Source organism: Diceros bicornis, chromosome 4 (assembly GCF_020826845.1).
Source record: "Diceros bicornis minor isolate mBicDic1 chromosome 4, mDicBic1.mat.cur, whole genome shotgun sequence".
NCBI classification, from domain to species: Eukaryota; Metazoa; Chordata; class Mammalia; order Perissodactyla; family Rhinocerotidae; genus Diceros; species Diceros bicornis.
The window spans coordinates 77,419,822-77,441,690 of record NC_080743.1 but is presented as its reverse complement, the minus strand read 5'-3'; the positions used below and the strand labels follow the sequence as shown (position 1 = coordinate 77,441,690).

Sequence of the window (21,869 nt, the reverse complement as noted above, 5' to 3'; positions counted from 1 at the left end):
CCTTGCTGTGCCCATCACATTTTTCATGTGATGTTTTCCTGGCAATGCTAATCCTTTTAGTTTTGTGAAATAAGTCCAAGTTATGAGGGTTAATAATAAATGGGAAGAAATAGCCCCTGTGTTAGTTATTTTATTATAGGTTTATACCCAGTTGGTCATGTAGTTCCATCAAAGACAAATGATATTATCCAAACACAATCAGAAACTGATTCCCATGCCTTTATGGTATGTCCATAGATTAATCCTAACAGGACCACTTTGATACAAATGTTGAGAATAACTCCTGGCCAGCTACATGATTTGCAGGGCCTAGTGCAAAATAACAATGTGGGGCTCCTTGTTCAAAAAGCAGGGAACAAGCACCATTAAAGGTTCATATAAAGCCTTTTCCTTTCTTCCAAGATCTCTCTGCTTACTATGGCATTATTTGCTATTTAATGTTGTAAGCAAAAAAAAAAAAAAAAAAATTTAAGTTTTCCTATTCATCTTTTATATTGTGTGAAGCCACTTTTAAATGCAAATAGCACATTTAACTCATGTGTTGAATCACTGAAATTACATAATTTGTATTTTGTGGCTCATCCCAGGAGGGTGCTTCAAGCTGGCCAGAAGAGACAAACACACACACAGCCCTGTCACAGGCATCTGGGGACCCCTGACTCTGCTGCCTGCTTGGTTCCCCCTCTCTCCAGCCACCAGACCTACACACTGCCAGGCTGGAGAAGTCGAGCCAGGTGTCTTCCTTTCCCTCAGGCCCACTGCCGCAACCCACGGCAGGTAGGTCACCACAAGGATCTTTACACCTCCAAGCTAGGACTTTGTATCTGGATCAGGGTACCTGGATCACCGCTGCCAAGATATGGCCTCCAGCTGGCCATCTACCAGGCATGCCATGGGGCTACCAGCACCAGGAGGAGGGAAAAGCACTGGTGGGCAGATGCTGCCATGCCCTGCCCTGAGATGCTTGGGGGCATAGGCACCCAACCCTGACCCTTCCCTTGCCCATGCCCAGGCCCCTGCTGGGAGCAGAGTAGGCAGCAGTCATGGGGCATGGGCAGGAAGGGGAGGCTGGGTGGGACCTGGTGCACTGGGGGTGGGGGAAGCTGGTGGCAGGAGGCAGGATAATGCATGAACTAAGGCTCCAAGCCCCGCCACATGCACATTGTCCCATTGAACTTGACTTCCAAAACAGAAATTCAAAGACGCAATTATTAAGACTTTCAAGACTGCAACCACAGAGCATTAAACCCCAGGTGCCAGGCCCTTCTGAATGCCAGGTCCTTCTACAGTGGGGCCTGTGTGACTGCCCTGGTCTCACTCTCATGAAACCAGCCCTTTCTTTAGGAAACTCCTTTCCTACCTTAGAAAATAATGTTTTCTTTTTATTTTTAAATCTGTGGCATCCTGAGATAGCTTCTCTGGTTTTCCCCGTCTTAGACTCCACCTTCATTTTCCTTCCTTCCTTCCTTCAATCAACAAACAGTAAATGAGCACCTGCTATGAGCCAGGCACTGTTTCAGGTGTGAAGATATAGCAACAAAGGAACACTGAACTCCCTGCCCTCAAGGAGATTCCATTCAAATAGGGCCTGATAGTAAACAAGCAACATATAGAGCATGTTAGTGCTGAGGAGCAGGATGCTGCAGGAGAGGCTAGTGGGGAATGTGGGGGTTGCAATTTCAGAAGAGGTGGTAATGAGGGGTGTAGCAGGAAGAGGAGGAGGCTGCCTTGAAAGTGGGCAGAAGCTCGGAAACTGAGGAGAAAGGTTTTTAATCTGATTACGCATCCCCTGTCTCCACTCTAAAGCCAACAAAACCTTGTTTCCTGTTCACCCCTAAAGCTGGGAGCTTCCGGGGGATTTGGCAATGATGGCAGATTAGAAGGGGATCTTTTCCATGGGGAGGTGGAGGGAGTCTTCCCAAATGACGCTTCTCCAGCATCTCTTTCTAAGATCATTCTAAGATGTTCTGCTAGACACCAACACGTGCTTACCTTTACAGGCTTTCCGTGTTTAAACAACGAGTTCAACCAACCAAAACCTGCTCATAGGCACTTGAAAAGAGTCGCTGGATTTGAGGATGAGTAACCCCCTGTTCTGAGAGGCAGCAACCACCAGGTGGCGCCATGGTTCTATTAGACCAGAAATCCCACACGCGATAGAGCCAGTGTGACTGGTTATCACTGAGAGATTACATGCCAGGTGTTGGTTAAATGCCTTATTCTCATTATTTCATTCAATCCTCACAACACCTCCTGAGAAACAGGCATCATTAGTGTCACATTTTATGCGGGAAACTGAAGCTCAGAGATCAGAGCTAGGAAGAGGCACTGCTAGTTTCTGAGGTGACATTTTTGACTTCAAAGTTCGTGCTCTTGGCTATAACCTCTACTGCCTGCCTTCACAAGACAGCAAAAGCTTAGTTTCATTCCCAAGCCATTTAGTTTCCCATAATGATGGGTTGAGGGTGATAATCCATGGCTTTAGCCAAGACATTTGAACGACTAAGGAAGGATGGATGTAGAGCTGGCGTAGTTTGGGTCCAGTGGTCTTCGAGACCCGTATGCTAGGAGAGATGGGTTCGTGTTGGCGGTGGGGAGGCCTGAGAGATGGTTTTCAAGTGACCCAGTAGGACCCCAGGCCAAATGGCTCTAGAGTAGGTGCCGCCCCCACTTTCCTCAGCGTCTTCCATTCCACCTTATGGCTCTCCATTTCCTCCAAAGCCCAGCCCAGGTGCCCAGGACCCTCCCCAGGGCCACCTCACTCGGGCCTGTCCTCCCCTGAGATATTTCATGTTTCCAGATGACCCTTCTCCTCCCAAGACAAAGCCCATTCCTTTTGGCAAGTTAGTTCCCTCAAAGACTCAAGGTAAGTCTGCTCTCTTAGAATGAATTCAGTGTAAATATAAAAGATGATACAAGGCAGCTGTTTAGAAAAGAAAGGAGAAAATTTATCTGTGCCAATAAAACAGGATTATTGTTGGGGCCAGCCCTGTGGGGTAGCGGTTAAGTGCACGTGCTCCGCTGCTGGTGGCCCGGGTTCAGATCCCGGGCGCGCACCAGTGCACCGCTTGTCAGGCCATGCTGTGGCGGCATCCCATATAAAAAAAGTAGAGGAAGATGGGCACGGATGTTGGCCTGGAGCCAGTCTTTCTCAGCAAAAAGAGGAGGATTGGCATGGGTATTAGCTCAGGGCTGATCTTCCTCACAAAAACAAAAAACAAAAAACAGGATTATTGTTCATCGTGACTTAGTGGCTGGGAAAATAGGGACCCATACTTAATGGATCCATTTCAGAGCGAGGAGGATGATGAAAGCAGCCCTCCCAGAGGGATGTGCATGCTGGTGGCTAGCGGGTGGAATCTGTGGGTGTGTGAGGGTCGGCCTTGCCCATAACCCTGGCTTTCTTTGCCCCACCTCCCCCACCCCCCACTGGAGGAGCAGAGGCCAGCTGCCTAGGAGTCTCCTACATCGGAAACGTTGGGTTCAACACCATATTCAGAGGGGCCAGTAGGGGCACCCTTGCTTACCTCCACCAAGTCTCCTCTGCTACATTTCTGACAGCATGACCACAGCAACAGCTCTGGGGCTCCGCAGCTCTGCTCGAGCTGCTGAAACTCCACATACCTACGGCTGCTTCACTTGCCTCCCTACGACCACCCAGCCAGGAAGCCAATCCCACCTCCTTCTGCCTGCCTCGACTTTCTCTGAGGCAACACACTGGCCCTCTTGATGGAACGGGGTGTCCTGTAATCTTAGGCACACATTCACAGGAAATGTTTCCAGTGGCTGATTTTATTCATTACGTGAAAAAAAAAATCAATTTTCCCTTAAATACGAAGTGAGAACGTCAATGTAAAAAATTCTAATAATATGGAAATATATATATAGTAAAAGTTCCCTCACCCATAACCCCGCTTTCTGTCTCTCTTTCCAGAAGTAGCTGTTAATAATTTGGTGTTTGGTATTTCCTTCCAGACCTCCTCTGTGGTGGTGGTGGTGGGGCATCAGGGTGGGGTGTCTGTGTGTATGGGGGTCTGTGTTGTGTGTGTCTACATGTATGTATCTGTGTACGTGTATTTAAGACACACTCAAATAGGATCTTAATACTGTTCTTTAATTTGCTTTTTTCAATGAACAATAATCCTTTCTTGTTGGTACATACAAATTCTCTTCATTCTTTTTTATAATTTTATTTATTTATTTATTTATTTTTCCCCCAAAGCCCCAGTAGATAGTTGTTTGTCATAGCTGCACATCCTTCTAGTTGCTGTATGTGGGACGTGGCCTCAGCATGGCCGTAGAAGCGGTGCGTCGGTGCGGGCCAGGGATCCGAACCCGGGCCGCCAGCAGCGGAGCTCGCGCGCTTAACCGCTAAGCCACCGGCTGGCCCCTCTTCATTCTTTTTTAAATAGCTGCCTTGTGTCATCTTTTGCATTCACCCTATGTCCATTCTAGGAGGGCAGCCTTACCTTGAGTCTTGAAGGGAACCAGCTTTCTGGGAGTACCCAGCATGTGGGGAACTCAGCCCCCGTGTTAAGAACTTTAGGGCCTCATGGGCGAACAGGCACAAAGCAGTTCGCCTGCTCCAGTCATAGAATCACTGGCCCCAGCTCGGCCCTCATGAACCTTCGTGGTCAATAAACTGGGGAAATAGTGGACATACATAAAGAAGGCTCCCAACCAGTGTTTGGCTGCCCCCTGGAGCATGCTGGGCAAATCCCCATGATGCTGGTGGAGAGTCCCAGGGCTGGTATGAATCTCCCCTCTTCTCCCTCTTGGCACAGCGTTGTCCCACCTGCCACGAGAACCAGGTCCAAGTGCTTCCCTACTGGGGGCCGAACTCTGAATGCAGAGAGCCGAGACAACTGACTGAGACACTCGGTTGCTGCCCTGCCTTTGGCTTGTTTCTTGAACTTCTCTGAGCTTCAGTTTCCTCATCTGGAAAAAAGAGACAGTAATATCCATGAAGATTAAGTGGGAAAATTTGTAGTCAGGGATCTAGAACTGTACCTGAATTTATTCTGCCTGGCTTCAAGAAAGATTTAAAATGGCTTATGAAAAAACGTAGGTTTTAATAAAATGCATGTACTAAAAGGAAGGAGGAAAGGTAGAGCCAGGAATGGAGTTAGTCCTACTGAGCATCATACATAATCACACACTATTGTTGAGCCACAAATTTGGCTTTAAGCTTCCTAGTAGCCAAAGCAAAAGGGGCAAAATGCTTAGTTAGCCCCTATAGGCCTGTAAAATAGAGGCAGTCCACTTGCTCAGGAAATGTGGAACCATCTGGGTACTAAGTTAGGGGACCTCTCCTTTGCACCCCTATAAAGAGGAAACTGTGCAGTATGTGCAACGCCGAGGCCCAGGGCTCTTTCTCCCCTTTCTCGTCCACATAGGCTGCTGGTATCACCCAGGCTCAAGTCAGCAAAAGCTACTGAAATGTGTTAGTGTGTTTTTCAGAGTTCTATACCTTTGCCTTTTCCCCTACCCCTATTTTCAAGAAGGATGCCCTGGAGAGGATTAGGATTGTTACAGTCAGAACGTCAAGAGAAAGAAAAAGTCACCGTTCAGCTTGTGACGTCCAAGGTGCCGAGGCGAGATTTTTGCATCTGCAGCATCTGTAAGTCGGGCTTCGGCAAGAGAGAAAAGGATTTCCTAAATTTGCTCGGCTCCCGTTACTGTATCGAGAACCAGGACTAGAGGACCAGATGCAAAGTCTGACCTCAGACAAGGACGGAAAGCAGCCAGGACGTGAGGTAGGCAGTTCTGCTCCTCAAACTCTAATGTGCACGTGAGTCGCCTGGACCTCTTGTCAAAATGCGAATCCCGATTCAGGATGTCCAGGGAGGGGCTTGAGAATCTGCCTCTCTAACAAGCTCCCAGGTGCTGCTGGTGCTGCTGTCTGTGGACCACTTTCCGGTAGCGAGGGTGTGAGGGACAGCACGGCCCAGAGTGAAGCGAGACGAGCACTCCCCTTCCGGGCCACAGAATTGGGAGAGTGGGGAGGAAGATGGGCCGAGGTGGGGAGGGGGGTGGTTAGACTCATGTGCACTGGCCTTCCTGCTCCAGGCTGAATTCCGCAGTGAGGAGACAAGCTGAAGAGACAGGGGAGAGGCAGAAGCAGAGGGTCCTTGGTGCCCTGATCCCCACCTAGAACTCTGGTAGTGGAGGAGTCAGGGAGCAGGGGAAGCCCTGTGCTGGGGACTCTGACAGCGTGGGGGTGGGAGAGGGCCTGGTTCACTTTCCCAAAGCCCTTAGCACCATGTAATGTCTACACACATGGTAGAGACATGTGTCCCATGTGTCTACCACCCAGCTTCCTGCCTGTCCCCATGACAAATTTCTAGTAAGAATCTGGCTGGGTCTTGAGCTGAATGGGAGTTACAACCATGCGTTAGAGGTCAGCAGAGCTTTGGGGAACAGAGGAGGTGGCCAGTGGGTTGTCCTCACCAAGAGAACAGGCCAGGGGTTACACCCGCCATGGGTGCCAGTAGCAGATGTCGCCAGGATGGCCAGGGACAGACTGGACCAGCCTAGCTCATGGACCAGACAGATGGTCACCTGAAGTGGAGAGCCATGCAAGGGCCAGCTGGGGATCTGTCCCCACCACTACCCTGAGCAATGACATGAGGACTATTTGCTTTTCTGATGCCACATTACCAAGTGGACCAGAAGGGGTAAAATGGCTCATTAGAGTTGAACTTTGAATTCACTGAATATTTCCCCCAAACCAGTCAATTAATTAGCCTATTGAATGTTTCTCTCACTGCCCTACTAGGTGGAGATTGTGACAGTATTTATTAGATTCATTACAGGAAACAGAAACCACAACTTTGCTCATCTGGGCAGAGTGCATGCATTTTTTTTAAGCAAAGATAATCTGTAATACTGCTCAATAAATAGTCGTTACTGCCATTTAAGAGAGCGAACACATAGGCAGCTTCTTAGTGGGATCAGCAGGAACACAGGGCTGGGGCCACAAAGCTGGGGAGGGGTGAGGGTTCTGTTGGAGGTACCCTGGGGAGGTGCAATTTGAGCAGAAGTCGGGAGAGAAGACACCAAATTGGCACACAGGGAGCAGAGGAAGGGTACGAGAAGGTTTAAGCAAAGCGTGGGAGAAGGCCTCCCTCATTTGTCCAAGAGTTTTTATTAAGCTCCTGTTGTATGCCAGCCACTGAACCAGGGTCTAGGAAGTCAGAAAGACGTTCCATGCCTCATACGGAGGCCTCTTCTCAGGTGGAGAGGATGAAAGAAGGGCAGCGTTTTCCTCCTGTCCTCCAAATGGGAGCCCGTGTAGGGAGGTGGTTTTGAGAATGGGGTGTTCAAAAACACTCCTGCTAATCCCCTTGCTGCCCTGCCCTCTGCCCACTGTCCTGGAGAGTCGGGATGTGGATGTGGGTGGATGGAAGACCAATGTGGCATATCCCTTCCCCTACTCAGATTTATCCTGGGGAGAAGGGGGCAGCCATTTGTATTTAGAAAGAGGTTTCCAGTGACTGCTCTTTTGCCCTCCTCTCCCATCCCTGCGCCCACCATGCGCGCACACACACACACACACACACACACACAGAGGCTGATATGTCTAGAGCCCCACGTTCAAGCTGGGGCATGAGGTAAGGTGGCATCAACTGCTGGGAGCAGAAGGCCAACATAGAAGACCTTTAAAGTCTCTCATAAGTCGTTTGGATTTATTACATTTTGCAGAATTTTTCAGCTGCAAATTCACTTTCATGGAGTGTAGCCCTTCATTTTACAGTGGGAATGCCGGGGTCAGAAAGGAGGGCCAGCCTGTGGTCACAGAGAGCCAGGACTCACCATGCACCTGATGGCCCATCCTGCTGTCAATGGCTCTGTGCAAGGCTTCTCTAAGCCTCCTGGCCGTTCTCCTCCAGCATGTAGGAAAGGGTTAATTATTTTTTTATTTTTTGTGAGGAATATCAGCCCTGAGCTAACATCTGATGCCAATCCTCCTCTTTTTTCTGAGGAAGACTGGCCCTGAGCTAACATCTCCGCCCACCTTCCTCTGCTTTATACGGGACGCCACCACAGCATGGCTTGACAAGCAGTGCATCAGTGCGTGCCCGGGATCCGAACCGGCGAACCCTGGGCCACCGCAGCTGAGTATGCACACTTAACCGCTTGTGCCACTGGGCCAGCCCCAGGAAAGGGTTAATTATTAATTCTTATAACAACCCAGAAACATATTTGTGAACCACGAGCCCCAACACTTCTTTTTCAACATCCAGCCACTTAATCGTGGTTTTAGCTGAGTCAGCATAACAACCTCATAACGTCAGATGTGGAGAGCAGTAAAGGCTTTTATCAGCCTTTCCTGGGGGCAAAGGCCAAGTTCACAGAGGGCAGCGGTGGCGCGGGAGCCAATAACACTCTCTAAGAAACTCAGATGGCTTCACCGCATATCAGAGCTGGACCTCATTATATTCCCTTTCCTGGTATTAATTATCTCTTACTTTTGTGTTACTTAGCTGCAGTTGTCAAAGCACTTTCACAAACATGATCTCAGTTGATCCCCAAACAATGCTATAACTGGCCTGAGCAGATAATTTTTCTCCAGGAGAAAATAAAGATTCAGAGAGGGAAGTGACTCACCCAAGGTTACACAGCCAAGGACTTCTGCCCTTGGCACTGCCCACCTGGAGGAATCCACAGCTGGACCAACTTTTTAATGCAGAGGTGTTAGTTAGGTCCTTGGACATGTTTTGGGGCAGTCCATGAATCTTCTGGAAATGCTGGCAGCATTTTGGACATTTTTCTGAGACAGAGTCCATAGTCTTTACTGGACTCTCTGACCTCAAACAGGAGGAACCACTGCTGTAAGCAGGCAAAACCCCTCTGTGCCCCCTCCTGCAGCTGTACCCACCTGATGGGGCCTCCTCTTCTTGGGTTCTGGGGTTTGCTCAGCACAGCCATGGCCAGGAGCTGGGCCAGTACTGCCAAAGGTCCCATTCAGGGCTGGCCTGGTGGTGTAGCGGTTGAGTTCCCACGCTCCGCTTTGGCGGCCTGGGGTTCGTGGGTTCGGATCCTGGGTGCGGGCCTATGCACCGCTTATCAGGCCATGCTGTGGCAGGCGTCCCACATATAAAGTAGAGGCAGATGGGCACGGATGTTAGCCCAAGGCCAATCTTCCTCAGCAAAACGAGGAGGATTGGCAACAGATGTTGGCTCAGGGCTAATCTTCCTCACCTAAAAAAAAAAAAAGAGAGAGAGAGAAAGGTCCCATTTACATTAGCAACACCAAGCAATAAAGTTTACAGGAAATGCACAGTCCTCAAAATAAAAAATCTGCCGAACTACACTGAGGGACATTAAATAAATGATAAAACACGCCACATTGAGAACTCTTAATACTGTAAAATACCATTGGCCAAATTTAGAAATTTTATGCAATTCTAATAAAAATATCTAAAGTTGTTTTTTTTTTTTAATCTACATGGAACAATTCACCTGGAAAAATTAATGTATGAGTAGAACTACGAAATTTCTGGGAAGAAAAGAAGAGGGTTGATTTGCACTCCTAGGTATTAAAATACATTATAAAGCTTCAATGATGAAAACAGAGAGGGTTGGAAGAAGGACAGACAGCTCAATAGAGAAGAAAGCCCAGGAACGGACTCTGTGTGTTAAAGGACATTAGTAGTATATGATGAATGCGATGTTCAAATCAGTGGGAGACTGATTATTGTTTAGTAAATGATGCTGGAATAATATGGGAAAATAAAGTTAGATCCCCACCTCATCCCATGGACCAAGTTAATTCAAAATCTCTGTTTCTTTATAGTAGGAAGAGGATATAGTTCCTGCCTCCTAGCCAATTGTACAGGTTATGTGAGATAATGCATGTAAGTCCTTAGCCCTGTGTCCAGCTCAAAGTACCCACCTGATAAATATTAACTAGTATTATTATTCGTGTTATGATTAGTCCACGTGGATCATAATGCAAACACATAATGACAAATTGTAACATTACTGAAAGTCCAGGCAGATGCGTCCCTGGTCTCAGGGTAGGAATGGTTTTCATAGAAGCAAAGGACGAAACCAGCAAAGGCAGGATGTACCAGGAACCTTAGAATGTTCTTACTCTGTGACCCAGCAATTCCACTTTTAGGAAGTTTATCCTAAGTATGTTCTCAGATAAATGTGCAAAGATGGTTATTAAACATTTTTTATAAGAGTAAAAAGTAGAAACAACCTAAATGTCAAAAAGGGAATGGTTAAAAAAACTTCTGTTCAACCATACAATGGGCTACTCTGCAGTCATTAAAAATTAAAAATCATCTCAATGAGCATTAATTGATTGACTTGGGGAAATGCTTAGGTTAGAATGCTAACCATGACCCAAAGTAGTGTCTATGGTATAATATCTTGAACACACCAAAATATGCACCAAAACGGTTATCTCTGTGTGGTGGGACTAAGGTGGGGTTTTTTTTCTTTATTTTTTCCAAATTCACTATTTTAAACCTACTTCTTTTATGATTCTACCAAATTTCACAGGGGTTTTTAACATCTATATTACAATTTTCAAAAATTGGACATTGCCAGATAATGTGTGCTTTTAACAGTTATTTATTGAGCAGAGATGTTACAGAAGATACTTCTCCATCCTTTCTTCTCAAACTGGGGTACATTTGGGGTTTCTGCTAATAAGTCATCACAAGAACATATCCACAATTTGCTTGAATAATCTTCCTATCCAAATGAATTATGGGAGAAATACAAAATGCCCATAATTTCTCTTTTCAGATGGAGCAGGAGACCTGCACAGCACTGACCCCCAGATGGTGGCTGCTCCGCGCAGGTCCCGCCGATGAGCTCTGTCTTGGGAGGGCTCATCTTCTCGTGAAGACGACTGCTTTGGAGAGGCAGGCAAGGAGCCTCTGCAAGCCTGCAGCACAGAGGTGGTTTGTGCCCACCCCTGGGCCTGAGGTGGCCGACTGTGCACTGGGCTCTCTTGAGTGTTCAAAGCCTCAGGGGTCACAGGTCTCCAGAGCCAGAGATTTCCTTCAGGTGGAGACTCGCTTCCCAGAAGCCTCCAAAACATATGGCGATAAGCAAATGAAACATAGAAGCTGGCGGGCAGCTAGCGTGGGGCTGGATGCCAGGCTTGCGTTGGTGTGAGCCCAGAAGAGACCGAGGGCTCCTACCACGTGCGCCTGTTGGGGCAGGTCCTTCGCAGCATGCAGTGCTCCCTTCAGCAGCCGTGCCCGCTGGGCAGGGAATGAGGTGCAGAAATGGGAACACAGCTGGCCCAGGTGAAACGTGGCTGGGACCGGGGGCAGGCTGGGCTGGCAGGAATTCTGTAAGGCTGGCCAAGTCTGTGCAGGAGGGAAGCTGACTCACATCATTTGCCCCCACAGTGCCAAGGCCTAAGGCAATAACCCGCATCTCAGGCTGCCCGAGGATGCCGGGAATGCACACCCAGGTGCCAAGCCTCGGCATAACCCATGCATCCTGGGCCACTGAGTCCACGGACCTCAGCCCACGCCAAGGAGGGCAGGCTGACAGGTTCAGTGAACTCCCACAAGCAGGGCCCTGCTCTCACTGCGGGCTGCAGCCTTGACCTTGGCTTGGTTTATGAGGGGCCTGGAGTGAGAGTGAGGACAGCCTTGCAGCCCGGGGAAGGTGATGGGGGAGGCCGCAGGACAACCGGCATTTCCTGAGCCTTCACTTTCCACCAGACCCTGTATTGCTGGGTACAGTTAGGGTCTCATGTTTCTCGTGACAATTACTGGATTACTTCCATTTTCCAGATGAGAAAACTGAGGCTCAGACATGATCAGAGGAGACAGAGAAAGGGCACACAGCTAGTGACCTGCTAGCTGGAGGTGGAGGGATTCACACACCGGTTTGTGAGTTTCCTGAGCCAGGCTGTTTCCACTGTGCTCGGCTCTGCGTCATTATAGAACCCATGCCCCAGGCCCCACCCCCTGCGCTGGGCCTGCCTCTGTAACCCTCCAGGCCTCTTCTCAGACCCACGGGCCCCCCGGTGACCCCTGCCTTCCTTCCTTGATCAACTCCCCAAGGACCCTGCTGAGCGTCCTCTCTGTGGGGAAAGCTGTCACTCTCCTGTCTGGCCCTGCACATAGCTGGGGAGTGGAATGCCGAATTCCCCTCTTTCTGCCTCCAGCAGAGGCTCACTGACCCTCCTTCCCTGGGCTGGTTTTCCTCTGGGAAATCAGGCAAGCAATCATCAAAATAGCCAGCATGAGGTTACAAAGGTTCTAGAACCGAACTGAGTTCTCATACCTCCTGCCCTGGTTGCTGGTCCTCACTCCCTCTGAGAAGGTGGGCCCTGAACACTGCTCTTATTTTATTTTATTTATTTATTTATTTTTTTGAGGAAGATCAGCCCTGGGCTAACATCCATGCCAATCCTCCTCTTTTTGCTGAGGAAGACCGGCCCTGAGCTAACATCTATTGCCAATCCTCCTCCTTTTTTTTTCCCTTTTTCTCCCCAAAGCCCCAGTAGATAGTTGTATGTCATAGTTGCACATCCTTCTAGTTGCTGTATGTGGGATGCGGCCTCAGCGTGGCCGGCCAAACGGTGCGTCTGTGCCCGCCTGGGATCCGAACCCGGGCCGCCAGCAGTGGAGCACTCGCACATAACCACTAAGCCACCGGGCCGGTCCCTGCTTTTATTTCTGAGAGTTAAGTTTATTAAGACCCTGCCCTGGGGCCGGCCCCGTGGCTTAGTGGTTAAGTGCGCGCGCTCCGCTACTGGCGGCCCGGGTTTGGATCCCAGGCGCACACCGATGCACCGCTGCTCCGGCCACACTGAGGCCGCATCCCACATGCAGCAACTAGAAGGATGTGCAACTATGACGTACAACTATCTACTGGGGCTTTGGGGAAAAAAAAAAAGGAGGAGGATTGGCAATAGATGTTAGCTCAGAGCCGGTCTTCCTCAGCAAAAAGAGGAGGATTGGCATGGATGTTAGCTCAGGGCTGATCTTCCTCAAAAAAAAAAAAAAAAAAAGACCCCACCCCAATTCTGCCTCTGAGCTTTCCCCTAGTCTTTTCCCTCTTTTCCTCCAGTCACCAGACGTGGTGAGGGCATAAGGAGGGCTTTCCCTTTCTCAGGTGGGCTGTTTGCTTCTCCGTGATCTTCTGTTCCATTCTACCCCCAAGCCCCCTGGAGGCCAAAATTGGGGCATTTCTTTTAAAGCTAACTTCTGACTTGCAGAAGACAGAGATCAGTCTTGGTGTTTTGAGCGTTCCTTTTCCCCAGCGGTCACAGCAAAATGCCTTACCAGAGGCTCCTTCACAGGCCCTGGGCTTCCAGGAGGGGCTGCAACCGCTCACACTCAGGCTCAGGTCTGCGGGCCATGCAAATGCTGGAATGTTTGTAGGCCTAAGCTCACCTCTGTCCTATCAGAAGGGAGGTCAGTGAAGCCCCACAGGCCCAACTTGTAGGGCCCTAAAGGAAGGAGATTGTTATCTGAAGGAGACCTCACGGGGTCCCCATCATCTTGTCACACAGCCTCCCCATAGAGATCAACTCCATGTATCTGGTCTTCCTAAGGCAGGAAAGTCACCTGGATTGCTCTGCTTCAGACTCTCTTATCTTAGTGTGAACAGCTCCCTGACCCTCTGACCTTCTCTGACCCTGGAGGTGGGGGCTGTCCCAGGATTCACCTACACGACCACGCTGCGAAAACATAGACAATCAAAGTCTATTGTTTTAGTTTTCTGAGCCTAATCAAAGATTTAAAATAATATATATGTCTCTACCCAGAGAGGGGCAATATGGTTAGTGCGAAGCTGGTTAGCAGTGTGATGATTAGTGAATGGAGGCTGAACCACACGGATCTCACCCTCCAACTGTGTGACCTCGGGCAGAGCGAGAGTTGGGAGCTTCCATTTCCTCCTCTGTAAAAGTGGGATGGGAATCTCTACTTCACAGAGTTGCTGAATAGACAGCACTTACAACATTCCTGGAGCACAGGCAGCACTGAATGCATATTAGCTATGATTATACTTTAGAATCGCCAAGATTTGGGGAACTCAGTCATTCACTTCTTGTTCAGAAGATCATGGACTAGGCATGGTGCAGGCTCTGGGGAGCCAGTGGAGGCAAGACCTTGCCCTCACTCAGGGAGTCCAGTGGGAAGACAGACAATACACAAAGAACTGCACGTGGTAGGCACTCAACAAATATTTGTTGAACAAACTGCAAAAATAGATGTGTGTTGAGCTTATGATGGGAGCATGCAAGGTGCTGTGTGGGCAGGCTCAGGGGGTCTGCCCCATCCCAGGCCTCCCCGGGGAGGTGATGTTGAAGCAGAGTCTCAAGGATAAGAAAGACTTGCCAAGTCCTTCTCAGCAACATTGAATGGGTGTTTTCCAAGAGCTTAGTTGGGCTAGAGCGTTCCTCTTGGTTAGGAGCTACACCATTTCAAGAGTTCAATGTTCAAGTGCAGATCAGGCTGAGGGATTACTTTTCCAGACCTGGTGGACTTCCGATCTCTCGCCAGTAACTGTTGGCAGAAAGGAGCTACTGGGCAGTCTTCCCCCTCCCTTCTCACTCCTCCCCTCCACCCCGCCCCGCCCACTGGGAAACAAATACCAAAATTCTGAGACAGTCAGGAACAGTCAGGCATCATCTCCTGGCAAGCTTGCTTTACCCAGAGGCCTCTTGGCGCTCGCACGTCCCAATTATTTTATCCAGCCATTAAAGCTAGTAGCGATCAGAGGTATAGAACTCTGGAGCCAAGAGCTAACATTTGTGGAGCAAGATCTCATGTAACAACCCTATAAGACAGGTACTACTGTTATCAGCCCAATTTGAAGCACAGAAAAGTTAAGCAATTTGCCTACGATCACACAGTTGCAAACGATGAGGCTGAGATTCAAAGGCACACATCTGATTCCTGAGTGCTTGGGCTCCCCCCTTGAGCTGTGGACTAATGCTGGCCTAAGGAATTTCCCTCCATCCCCTCTGAGCCTATATCCAAGAGATTGTCAAGAGCCCTGTCTTTGTTCTGGTGCTCCAGGCCCCCAGTCAGCCACAGCCAGTGGTGGGCAGGCAGAAACCAGCCTAAGAGAAGCCTCCTAAACAGTGTTCAGAGGCGTATGAAGGGGCGAGTTAGATGGGCTGCTTCCTGGGGTGCTGAGCTATAAGGGGCTCAAAACATCACTGAAATAAGTGTGGGGCCAGTTAACTCAGGTTTCCACACACATCTCTTCTCATAACTGCAATATGAGAGTTGGTCCAGCTTCTGCCAAAGAAATCAAAGCCACTAAGGAGGAATAAAATAGACATTTGTCCTCAGCCTACTCATCCCTATTGAAAATTTTCCCACAGTGCCTCATGCAGCATTGCCTGGACCAACCCTGAGACTGACAGTCACCTGAAGTGGGAGGAACCATATGGCAGGTGCTATTTACTGGGAATAAGTGATTCATCATTTAAGATTTTAAGATACTTTAGTGCATGTCCTGTAGTGAGCAGTGTTGGCTATGTACTGCATTAGTTAAGGGAAGGCTGGACTGCTGTAACAAAGACATTCAATAATGATGTAGGCAGGGGCCAGCCAACTTTTTCTGTAAAGGGAGAGAGTAAATATTTTTGGTGTTGCTGGTCATACAGTCTCTGTTGCAGCTGCTCAACTCAGCTGTTGTAGGGTGAATGCAGCCACAGGACAGTATGTAAATGAATGAGCATGGATGTTTTCCAGTACTTATTTGTAAAAAGCAGTGGGCCACAGTTTTCCCACCCTGTTGCAGCCTAAAGGTGATAGAAATTTCTTTCTCTTGAATGCAACAATGGCAAAGCAAGTGGTCCTAGTTTTGGGGGCAATTGTTTAGGGACCCAGATTCCTTCCATTGTGTTGCTCTGCCATCCCTTAGAGGCCATGTCCTCCTCTGCCTGGTTGAAGCTGGGGGAAAAAGTAAAAAGAGCATGGGGGAGGCAGGCCCACTGCCTTAAGACTTAGGCCTGGAGGCAAAACACAAACCTTCTACTCACATTCCACTTGTCAGTACTTAGTCCTTCAGACACACATAACTGCAAAGAAGCCTGGGAAATGTAGTCTGGTTGTGTGTCCCGGAAGAGGGGAGAATGGGTGTTGGAGGATGGCCAATAGTCTCTGCCATACCCACCAGCTTCCATTTTCCCTCCCCCTTCTTCTCACTAAGTCCATCGTTTTGTTTATGTGTCCACTCTCCCCACTACCCCACTCTCCTCCTCCCTCCCCCCACAACCCCTCCCCATATAGTTCAGGGGAAGTTGACTCCACCCCTACCATGAAGGTTGGCCTGACCCGTCTAAGGATAACCCCAAGCCTTTTGCCACAGTGATTGGGTCAGGCACACAGACCTAAGCCGATCACTGAAGAGCATTTTTCCTGGCCACAGGGATGATTTAGGAAGGAGAGAATGTGACCCTAATGAGAGGGTTGACTTGTTAGGGGCGTCTGGAAAAGAAACATCCTTTCCATTAAATGAGATTGCTTCTCTTTAGAGCGGTGAGAATCCTAAGCCACTGTAGTCATTTTTTTTTTAATTGTGGTAAAATATGCATAACATAAAATTGACCATTTTAACCATTTTTAAATGTACAGCTTAGTGACATTAAATACATTCACATTGATGTGCAACCATCACCACCATCCATCTCCAGAACTTTTTTCATATTCTCAAACTGAAACTCTATATCCATTAAACAATAACTCCCCAATTCGCCCTACCCCAGCCCCTGGCAACCACCATTCTACTTTCTATCTCTATGAATTTGACTACTCTAGGTACCTCATATAAGTGGAATCAGGCAGTGTTTGTCTTTTTGTGGCTTATTTCACTTAGCTTGTCTTCAAGGTTCATCCATGTTGTAGCATGTGTCAGAATTTCCTTCTTTTATAAGGCTGAATAATATTCCATTGTATGTATAGACCAGATTTTGCTTATCAATCTGTCAATGGACAGTTGGCTTGTTTCCACCCATTGGCTATTCACTGCAGCCATTTTGCTCCTATGAGATAAGCCAGCTTGTGCATGAAGCCAAGTCTTGGAGGAAAACACAGCTAAAGGAACCGCTGGGAATGGACCTGAGCAATTGGATCAAGCTGATCCTGAAGCCTGCCCTACCTCTGGATTAGCAGGTCTATGAAACAATGAATTTCTTCCTTGTTGAACTGAGTTTAAGTTTCTTATAGCTACAAGCCACCTCACTGCTGCCTTTCCCGAGAAGTTGCCTACAACCACAGAAGAACACAGAAATGAGCAGAACTACAGAAAAATGGGAAGTGTTTTGCTGACATGAATGCTGGGAAAAAGATTTAGAAGCACATTTTGAAGAAGATTTTGTAACTATATGCTAGTTACTTCTCTCCTACGAGTGTGAGTGACTAATGCTGAGTGATGGAAAAACTGAAAAGACAAATTCGATTGGGTTAAAGTGTTTGGTTACATCCAATGTATGTCATAAATTCCTTATTTTGACATTTAAAGAAAGACTTTTATTGAAAGGAAAAATCAGGTTTTCTCATACTTGGGCTCAGTAATTGCTGTGTGGATATTTAGAGAAGGGGAACCAAATTGTGAGCCTGCCCAGGCTCTCACATGCCCCCATCTGCCTCGACTGTGGATGAAGCTGGAGGGTTCGGGCTTGGAGGTCCTCTCTGAGCAGTGGCACCATTTGGTGGAAAATGCCCTGGATTCACTGGCAGCCCAGGGATCTTTCCCAGCTGAGTGATCCTAGGAAAATCTAATTTTTCTGGGCCTTTGTTTCCTCATCTGTAAAATGGGTTTCTTAACATCCTTCCTGTCCACTCCATAGGGCTGGTAGTGAAACTGAGAAGTGCTGTGCAGATTTAAGGTTTCTTGGGGGAAATATTAACCCATCTCCTGTGCGAGGTTCAGCAGCCTGAGGGCGGGGCGGTATCCCTTTTGCAGACAGCCGGGCCTGCCCTTTAGACTGGGGTAGGGAAGCCCAGCATGTGAATGCCTGTGTCAGCAGCTGGCCACGTGTCTCCCAGGGAGGTGGAGACGGGCTCCCTTCCCTGGAATCCTCTCCTAAACAGGTGGATTCTGACACTGGGGCTGGTCACATTCATACACGTTGTCTGATATAAGCTTCTATAGCTACCTTGGGCAATGCTGTCCTCCTCTGAGGGGCAAAGTATCCGAGGCTCGGGGGGTTTACACACCCAGTGTCACACAGCTCGTGAGCAGCAGAGCCCGGATTTGAACGGAGAACCTGTCTTGGTCTTGTGAGCTCTCCCTGCCATTCCAGGCTGCCTTTGAATTCAACCCTGGATGCTTTCTCCTGCTGCGTCCCTAGGTCTCTGAGGGTTCCTTCTCTCTGCTTGCCAGTCTGATCCTGGGAGTTTTTTGGAGGCAGTGGGGGCGTCCGGGAGGAGAGCAGATCCTCATGAGTGGAGACAAAGGGCTCCAGGGACACATGTCGGCTCACTAGGCCGCAGCTCTGTGCTCCATGCTCATGGTCCTCACTCTTGCTCTGCCTTTGGAGCTGCCTGTAGGAATGAACATTGACACTGAAGGGGTTGGGGCCTTCAATGGTTTTCAGTAAAATAATTCTTCATTGATTGGTCCTGATGGACAAATACCTCCCTGGAGGTTGGTGGGGAAAGGGAGCCAGAAGTGAGCTGGCCACCTTCTAGGGACCCAGCAGGCTTATGGAGCCTTGGCTCCAAGAGCAGGGGCGCTGCCTCGATCACCTTGGTCTCCAGAGTCTGCCAGATGGCCCGGCACACAGCAGGCGCTCAGTACATGCTTGTGAAATGAGTGAATGAATGAATGATGACTGCTGTGAATGACAGCCCCACCCCACCTCGCTTCTTGTGCCTTCTGCACCGCACCTCCCAGCTTGCAGGCACTCTCTCCTCCTCAGAGTCCCTCCTACATCTCCTTCTAGTCTCCCACCCACTGCCCTCCTGCCCTGAGTTCATCTCCCTCCTCCTGTCCCGCCCTATGCGCCCTTCCTTCCCCCTGGTGGCCTGCCCCACGATAAGAGTTGTTTGGCTGGCTGTGCCCAGATAATTCTCCTTTCTGGCCTCTGCCTCTGCTGAGTTCCTCTACCCTGTGACTTGAGCAGGCTGGCCAATTTGACTCAACCTTTGTCCTCCTTGCAAAAATATTAACTCTCTTGGTTTCAAGCCCTTAATTTAAGGTGGCTCTTGGAGAGAGACTTTGGTTGTAAGCTGTCCAGAGGGAGCAGGAATGAAAGGCACTGTCCATGCAGTGACCCCCAAGTCTTGCCCAGGCAAGGAGAAGCCATGTGTCTCCTCTGTAGTGGTCTCCAGGAGGCAGCCTGTTGGCACTCTCTTCTCTTTGGTGGGAAATCCAAATGAGAGGGTGTGGAAGAGCTTCGCGGAACGTAGAGTACTGTACTGTAACTCTTCCTGTCGCTGTCTCCTGCCCTTCTGCCCAGCCGGACCCTTGGCTTTCTGGAAAGTTCCCATGACTATCCCTGAAAGTCCCAGGGGTGCCTCATCTGTGTCCCCAACAAGTCGCATCTGCACAGTTGGCCGCCAGCCTCTCCTCCCACTGCTGTCCCCTCCAGGGCTCTCCCCTGAGTGGCTTCTGTCACCTCCTGATGGGCCTCATCACCTCCTGCATCCATTTCCACTGGGCCTGATGCTGCTGGAGGTCTTGCAGACTCCCCATGCTTGGGTCCAGTTTGAATAGAGCTTGAGCCCAACCTGGGTCTCCCTCCCACCTTCATTTTTGAAATAGCTAGAGAAAATGTAGCAGATCTAAAGTGAGCTATATTTGCTGAGCACCTGTTCCGTCTTCACCACTTTTATATGAGGTTTTCTCATTGAGCCTTCACCAAATCGTCAAAACCACCTTGAGAGGTGGGTAGTATTAGTGTCTTATGTAAGGAACAGGAACATGCTCAGATCAGCTCCCGTAGGAGGAGCAGTTTGTAGAAAGGACTCATTGCAGAGACTCCAAGGGAAAAATGAAGTGCAGCGGGACGGCTTATGAACATTTTAGATGTGAGCAGCCACAATGACTGTTCTCTGCTCTGGTTATTATCAGCACTGCCCCATCCCACCTGCTGCCCTATATGTGCCTATGAATTTGCCTCCCGATACAGCAGTGGTCCTGACTCAAGTGAATGAATTCACAGGCTGGCCTCAGTTACCAGATCCTTTCAAGACTTTGAAGGTAGAGTGTGGTAGACAGAATAATGGCCCCCCCAAAGATATCCACGCTCTACCTAGCAATTCCACTCCTAGTTGTATATCTAAGAGAAATTAAAACAGATGTCCACTGAGAAACTTGTACACAAATGTTTACAGCAGCATTATTCACTATAGCCAAAAGATGAAAAGAACCCAAATGCCGATCAACTGATGAATGGATAAACAAAATTTGGTATATCCATACAATAGAATATTATTTGCCATAAAAAGAATGAAGTCCTGAAATATGCTACAAAATGGATAAACCTAGAAACCATTATGCTAAGTAAAAGTTAGGCACAAAAGACCTCATATTATCTGATTCTATCCATATGAAAGTCCAGAATAGGGAAATCTGTAGAGATAGAAAGTAGATTAGTGGTTGCTTAGGACAGGGGGCAGGTGTGGGAGACAGTAGGTGGGTTGAACGCTAAAGGGTATGAGGTTTCTTATTGAGATGACAAAAATGTTTAAAAATAGACTGTGGTGATAGTTGCACATATCTGTGAATATACTAAAAAAACACTGAATTGTGCACTTTAAATGGGCAAATTACATGATATGTGAATTGTATGTCACTAAAGCTGTTAAAAAACAAACTAATTAACTAACAAAAAAGATGTCCACATTCTAATCTCCAGAATCTGTAAATATGTTACCTTACATGGCAAAACGGGTTTTGCAGGTGTAATTAAATTAAGGGTCTTGAGATGGGGAGATTATCCTGGATTATCTGGGTGGGCTCAATATAATCACAAAGGTCCTTATAGGAAAGAGAGAGAGGGAGGGAGAGAGGGAGGGAGGGAGGAAGAGAGAGAGAGGAGAAGAGAGAAAAACAAGACTTGAAGATGCTATGGCTTTGAAGATGGAGGAAGGGGCTTTGAGCCAAGAAATGAAGGCAGCCTCTAGAAGCTGGAAAGGCAAGGAAATGGATTCTCCCCTAGAGCTTCCAGAAGGAATGTAGCCCTGCTTACACCTTGATTTCAGCCCAGTGAAAGCCATTTCAGACTTCTGATCCCCAGAACTGTAAAATAACAGTGTGTTGCTTTTAGCCACGAAGTTTGTGGTAATTTGTTACAACAGCAAAGGAAACTAATACAAAAAGTTACAGACACACGGTGAAGCAGTGGTGGGTTTTGGAGCTATGACGTCAAGCGGAGCCAGTAAATGTAGAGAAAGCAACATTGCCTCCTCCAGGAAGCCTTCCCTGACATCCTTCTCCCACCTTAGACTATTTTCGAGGTCTCCTCTGGGATCCTACAACACCAGAGTTACCACCGTTACTGCATGGCAGCCCTTAATCACCTGTCAGTTTCCCTCATTGAGATGGAGATTCCTGGAGAGGGCAGGATCTTGAAGACTCATTTTGGCATCCCCAGTGCCTAGAATCATGCCTGGCAAATTGTAAGGGTTCAAATATTTGGTGACTGAATGACTAAGGCCCTTGAAGCTTAGAGATTGTAAAGAATAATGATAATAGCTGGTCTTTATTGAGTTCTTAGCGTGCTAAGTGCTTTATGTTTATTTACTTATTGAATCCTCAAATCAGTCCTATGAGCCAGGTGCCATTATGATCGCCATTACCCAGAAGAGAGAGAAGAAGCTCCCGAAAGGTAAATATCGTGCCCAGCCTGCCTCAGATCTACCCAGCTCAGCCTGTGCTCTAAATCTGCCCTAATACCATACCTACTGGCTCCA

General features: G+C 48.3%; 2 protein-coding genes across 2 annotated transcripts in view; both read left to right on the top strand.

The window, feature by feature from the left end:
* The window catches only part of LPGAT1 (lysophosphatidylglycerol acyltransferase 1), a 321,343-nt gene that overhangs the window by 134,345 nt on the left and 165,129 nt on the right, over positions 1 to 21,869 (top strand). The window lies entirely within an intron of this gene.
* Positions 1 to 21,869, top strand: part of INTS7 (integrator complex subunit 7) — a 340,989-nt gene that overhangs the window by 307,787 nt on the left and 11,333 nt on the right. The window lies entirely within an intron of this gene.